Source organism: Saccopteryx leptura, chromosome 2 (genome assembly GCF_036850995.1).
Source record: "Saccopteryx leptura isolate mSacLep1 chromosome 2, mSacLep1_pri_phased_curated, whole genome shotgun sequence".
In the NCBI taxonomy this organism is placed as follows: domain Eukaryota; kingdom Metazoa; phylum Chordata; class Mammalia; order Chiroptera; family Emballonuridae; genus Saccopteryx; species Saccopteryx leptura.
In genome coordinates, this window is record NC_089504.1 from 263170423 (window position 1) to 263179081 (window position 8659).

The 8659-nt window shown below is 38.8% G+C and overlaps 1 protein-coding gene across 1 annotated transcript in view; it reads right to left on the reverse strand.

Moving 5' to 3' along the window:
- The window catches only part of LOC136390742 (torsin-1A-interacting protein 2-like), a 32284-nt gene extending 23625 nt beyond the window's left edge, over positions 1 to 8659 (reverse strand). The window contains exon 1 of the mRNA XM_066361647.1: positions 8519 to 8659. The gene's annotated coding sequence lies outside the window, so the exon portion shown is untranslated. The remainder of the gene's footprint in view (positions 1 to 8518) is intronic.

Sequence of the window (8659 nt, forward strand, 5' to 3'; positions counted from 1 at the left end):
CCTGAGGGTCTACTGACAAGAGCCACCAAGTAGAAAGTTCAGCTGTGTACTGGGAAACGTGGGGTGTAGAGTACTTGCAACACATACATGGTGCCGAACCCACAAATCACGGGGTTAACTTAGAAGTTAGCAGTAAAATTATACAACCACGCCTGACATTGAAAAGAGAGAATTTTGAATTTTTAGAGTGAAAAGGGGAAATGCAATGAATATCACAAGATCCTATTTCACATCCACCAGACTGGCAATAATTAACAAGTTTGACAATGGGGGCTCTACAGACTCTAGACAAAACCACACCCCTTCCACAGGGTATCTCCATTGGCAGGGTCAAGAGCAAGCCCTAAAGCTCCAAATGCTCAGAATAAATCTACCTTACCCCAACCTATATTTCCCCAACTTCACAGTCAAGCAAGCACTAGAGCTCCAAGTATTCCTGAGTCAAGAGAACACTAGTGTTCCTGCCTGACCAGGTGGTGGCGCAGTGGATAGAGCATTGGCCTGGGATGCTGAGGACCCAGGTCTGAAACCCTGAGTTCGCTGGCCTGAAGCCCAAGGTAGCTTCCCTGAGCAAGGGAAGCTCACTCACTCTGCTGTAGCCCCTCAGTCAAGGCACACATGAGAAAGCAGTCAATAAACAACTAAGGTGCCGGAACGAAGAACTGATGCTTCTCATCTCTCTCCCTACCTGACTGTCTGTCACTATCTGTCCCTCTCTCTCTCTCTCTCTCTCACACACACACACAAAAAAGAGAGAACACTAGTGTTCCATAAGCTCAGACAAGCCACCCTCCCCTTGTGCTTTAAACTATGAGCAAGAGTCAAAAGTGGGCCCCAAAGCACGTAGTGCTCAGAATCAGATCACCCATCACCAGATCACCAGCCTCCGGGCTCATTCCTTAGCCTTATCACTACTGGCTGAGTCAAGAGGGCCTCAGAAAATGCTCCTGGCAAGATCTGCAAACTCCAGTGACCCCACACCCATGACTTCACCACCATTATCTGCTGGAAAGCATCAGGACCAAGCAATCCCATCACCCCTGTATCTTTTAATGTCATCTCTGCACAGAGCCCAGGGCTTCCTGGTCGCAGTTCATCTCCTTCATCTCTGATCCCGACGCCAAGCGCAGCGAGGGAATCATCCTCTCCCCTTGCTTTGTCAATTGTTCCCCATAAAACATGGGCCATTTTGATATATCTTAAATATTTTGGCTATTTAGTCCCTGATAAAATATTAACTCCTTGAGATTAGGACTCTTTGTCTTTTTATTTGCTGCTGTACATGCCCAATTAACATTTCTTGAGTGAATAAATAGCAACTTGAATCCTTACACCCTAACACAGGGGCATAAATTAGTGTAACTACTTTTGGAATTAATTGAGCGTTATCTAATAAAGCTGAAGATGTGCATTTCTCACACACATTTCAGTAATTCCACTTATAGCTTTTATACCCTAGAGGAATTTGCACATGTGCACTGAAAAACATGAATAAAAATATTTATTCATGATAGTATTGTGAATAGTACCAAATAACAGCCAACTGTCCATGAACAGTAGAATGAATACGTAAACTGGAGCACTGCCATACCATGGAATACTGTGCATGCAGACAGAGATGAAACTCAAGAATGTGACATTGAGCTGAAAAATAAAAAGCAAGTAAAATACACACACACACAGTTTCCATTTACATAAGGTTGCAATTATAATGTTATTGTTTAGGAATAGATATACAATGTTAAAAAAAAGAGATAAGTACAAGAATAACTATTACTTTTAACGAGAGAGAAGGGAATGCAATGGAGGTTCACCATAAATCCTAACAGCTTACATAATCTCTATTCAAACTTTTTTAATTAAAAAAAAAAGTGGAAATAGTCATGGGCTAAAAAATGAAATGAACAGACAAAACCGAACTCTCGCACCGTGGGCAGGGTCAGCAGCAGGGGCTCGGCTCGGAGAAGCGGCTGGGTGGTTGAGAGTTCTTAGGGAAAGAGGAGTCCTATAGGAGGGTTTGGCTCTTTGCTTTTCTCACAGAATTGTAAGCAACTACGTTCATAGAAATAAGGTAAAACAGGCCTACCTATATAATACCAACAAGGAAAAGACAGTTTATTTTCGCATGCTCCATAAAGGCATGCATCTGTTGGCAGGGAGGATACCAGCACACACGGTGTTTTCGTGCAAATCAGAAAAAGGCATCCTCTATTCAGGTAAAAGCCCAGAGAACCTCACCTGGCCAGATATTCAACAGTAATCCTGTCTGTGAGACAATGATACTTAGTAACAATAGCTAACATTTATTGAGTACCACTATCTGCTCTGAGTACTTCACATGTATTAACTCATGTAATCTTTACGATAATCCATTTGAAGAAACATAAAGGTTGAGCAACTTGCCCAAGGTCACACGGGTCAAAGAGTAACTAGTAGTTGAATCCAGGCAGACTGGCTCCAGAGCCTGTACACTCAGCCACTATGAAATATCACCTTTCTGAAGCAATGACAGTTGAGCTCAAAAAGCCTTCATAAACTATTTGCAGTTAAAAGGATACTCTTCAATTGTATGTATACAATTGATTGAGGTGGACGTGGGGGGAAATTATCTTTCATCATTTTCACTTCCACACAAAAAGACTGAGGATAGGTTTCAGGGAATCCTGAACCCTCTGAAATTACATATAAAATTTTATATGCATACATACACATTTTTTTTTTCGGGAAGGTAGAGTACTACATACTTTTAGATCCCAAAGGAATTGAAAGAGAACCATTAGGTGTTGCTTCCTTCATCAATTCTATTAGCTTAAGTCAAAAGAGGTTGACTTGAGGTAAATATATAATTACTATCAGGCTTGTAGAAATACCAACAACACCGAGAGGACCACCATTAGTCTCGTGATTATTAAACACAATGGTTTAAATTATTAAGAAAACCATCATGTACTAGGCCCAATGTCAAGTTCTATGGCTATAGAGAAAAATCTTATAGGACTTCAGGTGACAAGGGAACCCAGATTGGAAGCCATTTTAGGTAAAGGCTCAAGGCTTTTAGATGGATATAAAAAGACTGCCTACAAAGATCCTCGGAAATTCAGAAGCCCATATGAGAACCTGGAATGCCTTTATTTTCCAACAAATCTAACCAACAACAGTGGACAAAACCCAAAGTCTAAAGAACTTACCTACTGCAAAAATACTACACTACACACACAAAAAACCCCCACCACAAGTCAGGTTTTTGTGTGAGAACTAAAGTCAATTTAAGAGTCTTCCTGAAACTTTATAGATTAGAAAACAGTACTTTAACACCAAAATAGAAAATGCAGTTTTATTTAATCCACTGAAATTTACATATATACTAATGATGGCATTTTAAAACAAATTAAATAATTACCTTCTCTAAGTATTCTGATATTTCACTCTTTGCTATTTCCTGAATGGATGTTAATAAGCAAACTCAAATCTGCCCTTGACAAATGCTATTCCTTTGTTCTTTTTGGTGGTCAGTTAATAAAAGTTTCAGAATGAATCAGGATTAGGTGTCTTCGGACAAATATATCCCTTAGACTTTAATCTCAGCCAACTCCTTGCATGCTATATATAAAATCAAAAGACAGGCACATAAAAAGAATGTAAATGCTTCAAACCATCTTGAGTTCCCATTTAAAATATTTTCTTCCACATCAATAATCAAAACTACATTTCTTTTTGTACAAGACAGTTTCTCTAAGTTTCTAAAACTCTAAAGTGAAATCTTTAGTTTCATATTTCACAACCAGTTTGGAATTTAAATGATGGGAGATTAGGGAGTATTGAAAGAAAAGGGCTCAAACAGTCTTCTTTTTACATTCACATAAACTAAATGTTTTTTTAAAAATATATTATGAAAATAAATGCTCCTGAAAAAGTCTTCAGCCTAAGTTTTCTGAAGCATTACTTTTAATTTGGCCAAATCTTGAGGTCACCAAGAGAAGGTACACGAATGACAATCTTCAGCACTATTTAGTACGCACACTGTTCCCTCTTCTGAAGAACAGATAAGCCAAAGGAAAAATATGACCCTGACTCAGACAACAGCTGCAGAATGTTCTCCCCTCACCCCTCACCCCAGGAACTGACAAAACAGGTGTGTGTGTGTGTGTGTGTGTGTGTGTGTGTGTGTGACTGATACACTGCCATCTACCTTGCCCTGATAGGTTCAAAAGTCCAGGGTTCAAATTCTGTCCACAGTTTCGATTTAAAATACCTGCAGCTAAACCTTTTGTTAATATGTAGCTTTCCACAGTGAGCCGTGGTGCCGGCTTAGACTTGTACCAGCTGTTTGTGTCTGTGTCTACAACTAGTCCCTAAGTCTGGCCCTCTTCCTCTTGCCATATCACTGTCATAAGATGCCACTATTATTATTTTCACAATTTTCCAGATACTTTATATATTTTCTGAGTAAGGAAAGTCTTTCCTTCTTACCCTCTTACTCCCTCCCAACTCCCTTGACTTACATCTCAGGTTTAGGTTGACCAGTAGAGGCACAAAGCAATGAACGAAGGATCAAAGAGTTTGCTAAGATTTTCAATAATGGGAGGCATAACTGATTTCCAGTTTTAGCTCAACTCCCCTAATCACCTTTATTATCTACATCACGCCAATACATTTTTATTAAACTTTTTATTTTGAACTACAGCCATGGGCTGCATAACGATATTTAGGTCAACTACGGAAGGCATACAGGACCACATATAGGCCTATGGTTCCATAAGGTTATAAACAAGAGTTGAAAAATTCCTTTCACCTAGTGACATCATAGCCCAACACAACGGTCATATGTCTATGGTGAGCTGGTGTAAACAAACCTACTGCACTGCCAACTGTGTAAAAGTACAACACATACACTTATGTACAGTACATAATACTATGTTACTGATTTATGTATTTACTATACTACGCTTTTCATCTTTATTTCATCTTTAGAGTGTAATCATTCTACTCATAAAAAAAAAGTTTGCTGTAAAACATTCTCGTGTTTACCAAATCTCTTGATTGCATCATTTTCTCGTGCTTGATTTAATCTCAGATTGCTTTGGGTAAGTAACGTACTATCCGGGCTTGTAGCCTAGAAGCAATAGGCTAGACCGTGTAGCCTAGGTGTAGCAGGCTGTGCCATGTAGGTTTGTGTAAGTGCACTCTATGGTATTCGCACAACAAAACGCCTAATGACAAAGTTCTCAGAACATATCTCTGTTCTTAAGTGACGCATGACTGTAATCTGAAAAGTTGCAAAAATAGGGCAGAGTTCCCTTATACCTTTATCCAGTTTCTCCTAAAGTCAACGTTTCATTAAAGTACAATTATAAAAAAAAAAACCAAAAAAAAAAAAAACCAAGAAATTAACATTGGTACAAGAGTACAATTAACTACAGACTGTTCAAATTTCACCTGTTTCTCCACTAATGTCTTTTTTTGTTCCAGGGTCCAATGCGGGATCCCACATTCCAGTTAGTTGTTAATTCTCCTGAGTCTGCAATCTGAGTTTCTGGTTTTTTGGTCTTTTGTGGCTTCCCCTGGTGTCTGTCACCTTGCCATTTTTTAAAGCACTGGTCAATTATTTTGTAGAATATCCTTCAATTTGGGTTTGTATTATGTTTCCTGATTATTACAAAAAGAGGTTATACATTTTTGAAAAGAATAACACCACAGAAATTATGTGTCCTTCTAACTGCATTCTATCACTGGGTTCCTGAAGTCCACTGGTGATGTTAATCTCCATCAGCTGGTTAACATGGCACCTCCACTGTTAAGTTACATTTTTCCTTTGTAGCTAATAATTAATTGTCTTGGGGGAGACATTTGAGACTAAGCAAATGTCCTGATTTTCCCCTTGGCACCAGAAATGGATTTGTCTGCAGTAATTACAGTATTGTTTGCCTAATGGTGAGTTTCTATTTCCTGCCTTCCACGGTTATTCATTGGAATTCTTTCCTAAGAAAGGGTTGACTCTTCTCCCCTATTTGTTTAATTATCTATATCAGTATGGACTCATGGACACTTGCTTTTACTCTATGCATTAAAATTCAATACTATCGTTTTCATTTGTTGCTCAAATTGTTTCAACCTTGGCCGTGAGGAGCTCCTTTAGGTTGGCTCCAGAGTCTTTCCAACAAGCCCCCAAATGTTTTTTGAGCATATACTTCATTTCAAGCACCACAGGTGTGCCAGTCTGATCTTATACTTTCCCTGCTCCAGCCCTGGAATCAACTACTCAAAAAAAAAGAAAAGAAAAAGAAAAAAATCCTGGTTCCCTGTTACTTTTATACAAAGAAGTTATAAGTTAGCCCCAGTCAACTCCTGCCTCTAGGTATGACCTAACAGTCACAGTGAATGTACAAACATAACTCTTGGCAGCACTGTCCTCTAAGGTCAGACTGCCTGGGACCGACTGACTTGCTCCAGCACGTGACCTGCTGACCTCTTCTCTATGCCTTGGTTTTCTTAACCACAAAATGGAATAATACTACCTAGATGAAAGAGGCATTGCGAAAGTTAAGCAGATAATGTACAGCATTTACCACAATGGGGTACAGAAGAAGTCCTCAAAAACTTATTATTATTTGAATTATCAAATAAGAATGCAATGGGAGGTTTTCTTTTTTGGAACAGGGAAAGCAAGGAAATTGTGCCACGAGGAAGTCCTGCTGTATCTTCACCAGTAGATCAGAATAAAGACAGGACCAGAGCTCTTCTTATATCATTAAAACAAAACCCTCAGAAGTTAACAAACCAATGTTTTAAATTTGATATTTTGTAAAGAGGTTATGACATTCACATTATGTATACTTATGGTCAAGGGCTAAAGGAGAGTATAAAAAATTAAAACAATTTGATCTGTTAAGGTAATAGAATTATGGGTGAACTCTCCTCCTTTCTACTTTATCAGAATCATGTGGCAACAACTCCTTTCATATTAGTAAAGAGGAAAGTAGCCCAATTAGTAATTAAGTTTCCATTTATTGAGTCTAGCTCATTTAATACTAGAAATAACCTGCCACATCTCCACTTCACAGATGAGGAAAGGGACTCTGACTGCTAAAGCCGCCTGCCCAAGCCACACAGAGATAGAACAGGAATCCAACTCAGGTCTAAGCTCAAAATCAATGTTAGAATCATTCTTCTTTACTCAGGAAATGCTGGATTTGCCATGCAAAAGTGAGGATGAAGTATAGTCACTATATTGAATTCTCTCTTGTAGGACACAGTAGTAGTCATAAGATGTAGAATAGTGATAAAGTTTTAACACAACTGAAATTCAAAATGAAAAACCGCATAAAGCAGATGAGGCCCTCTCTGAGCCTACTTGTCTTCAGAAAACTCAGGTGGAAATGGGGATTTCCAAGGAATGCAGTTTAAAATGACCTCATAGGCAAAAATAAATTTTATATATGAGACACAATACATTATTAAAGTACCCTATAATCCTCAAATAATTAAGCAAATTTTTAAGTAACTTTATTTGAGAGTTATAGAAGCTCTCAGCCTAGTATTAGCATCTCTACAGTAGAAAGGAAAATAAGTGAAACGGGGCTTAAATGAGTCATTTACAGTTCCATGATAAACCAGCAGCAACACTGGTTATCAAGTTATGGACTCTGTTTTCAGCACCATAAACGTTAGTGAGGAGAGAGGCTCTCAAGGTTTTCACAGCAAATTATCAGTTTTTCAAACTGTTCTAACTCCCACAAAGACTGCCCAGAACGTTTTTAGTCCCTCCACCATAAAGTCTCTTTTTAAATTAAATGATTTTCAACTGTCCATTGATATTCATACCGATCATCATACTGCTTAACTGCCACAGCCCTAATTCTTAAAGAAGGGACAAGGGAAGGATCTCTCATAGATTCAATAAAATGCAAGTAAACTGATTCAGGTTAAGATAACTCATTTCTGTGTTTTTGTATGAAGTCGAGTAATTAAGTACTGCTGATAGAATAGAGGATACTATATACTTTCTCGAAGGATGGAAAAAGAGTAAACTTCCTCATCCGCTAGGGAATACAATTGGGAAAATAGGTATAATATGTAAGCAGAATGGTAACTGTCAGGTCTCACTAAAACTTCAAACTTTGCTCTTTTTTTAGCATCAGTAAGGTTACAAAAAAGAAGAGTGGGGGGTCACTATCTCATAAGGAGGAAGATGACAAATAGCGGGACCCCGCCCGCGGAAGGAGAGGGAGTAATCGCCCACCACAGGTAATTTCCCATCTTCCTTTTGAGCCTTACAGAAATCCTGCTTCTCGTCTCCAAGTTCAAAGTAAACATTTATCCCTACCTTTCCCTAGTTAATATTTGTAAGGTTGCTTCTCTTTTTCACTCCAAAACAAAAATACCCCCTACTTGATTCATTTTAAGGTTTTTGTGGTAGGCAGGTGGGGGCGGGGAGGGATCGTTTCTGAAAGAGCTTTCATAAAGACATCAGATCAAAATTAAAACATGAAAAAGTTGTATACACATTCTATTTACTTACAAATTCCAGAGGCGTTTTAAATGGTCTATGGTCAAGGTCGGGGGCCTCTTTGTTGTTCTGGTCTGCGAAAACGGGCTGCACCTCTCCAACACACACGGCCGAAGAGAATGTCGCCCGGTCCTGGTCCACGTGATGGTGACC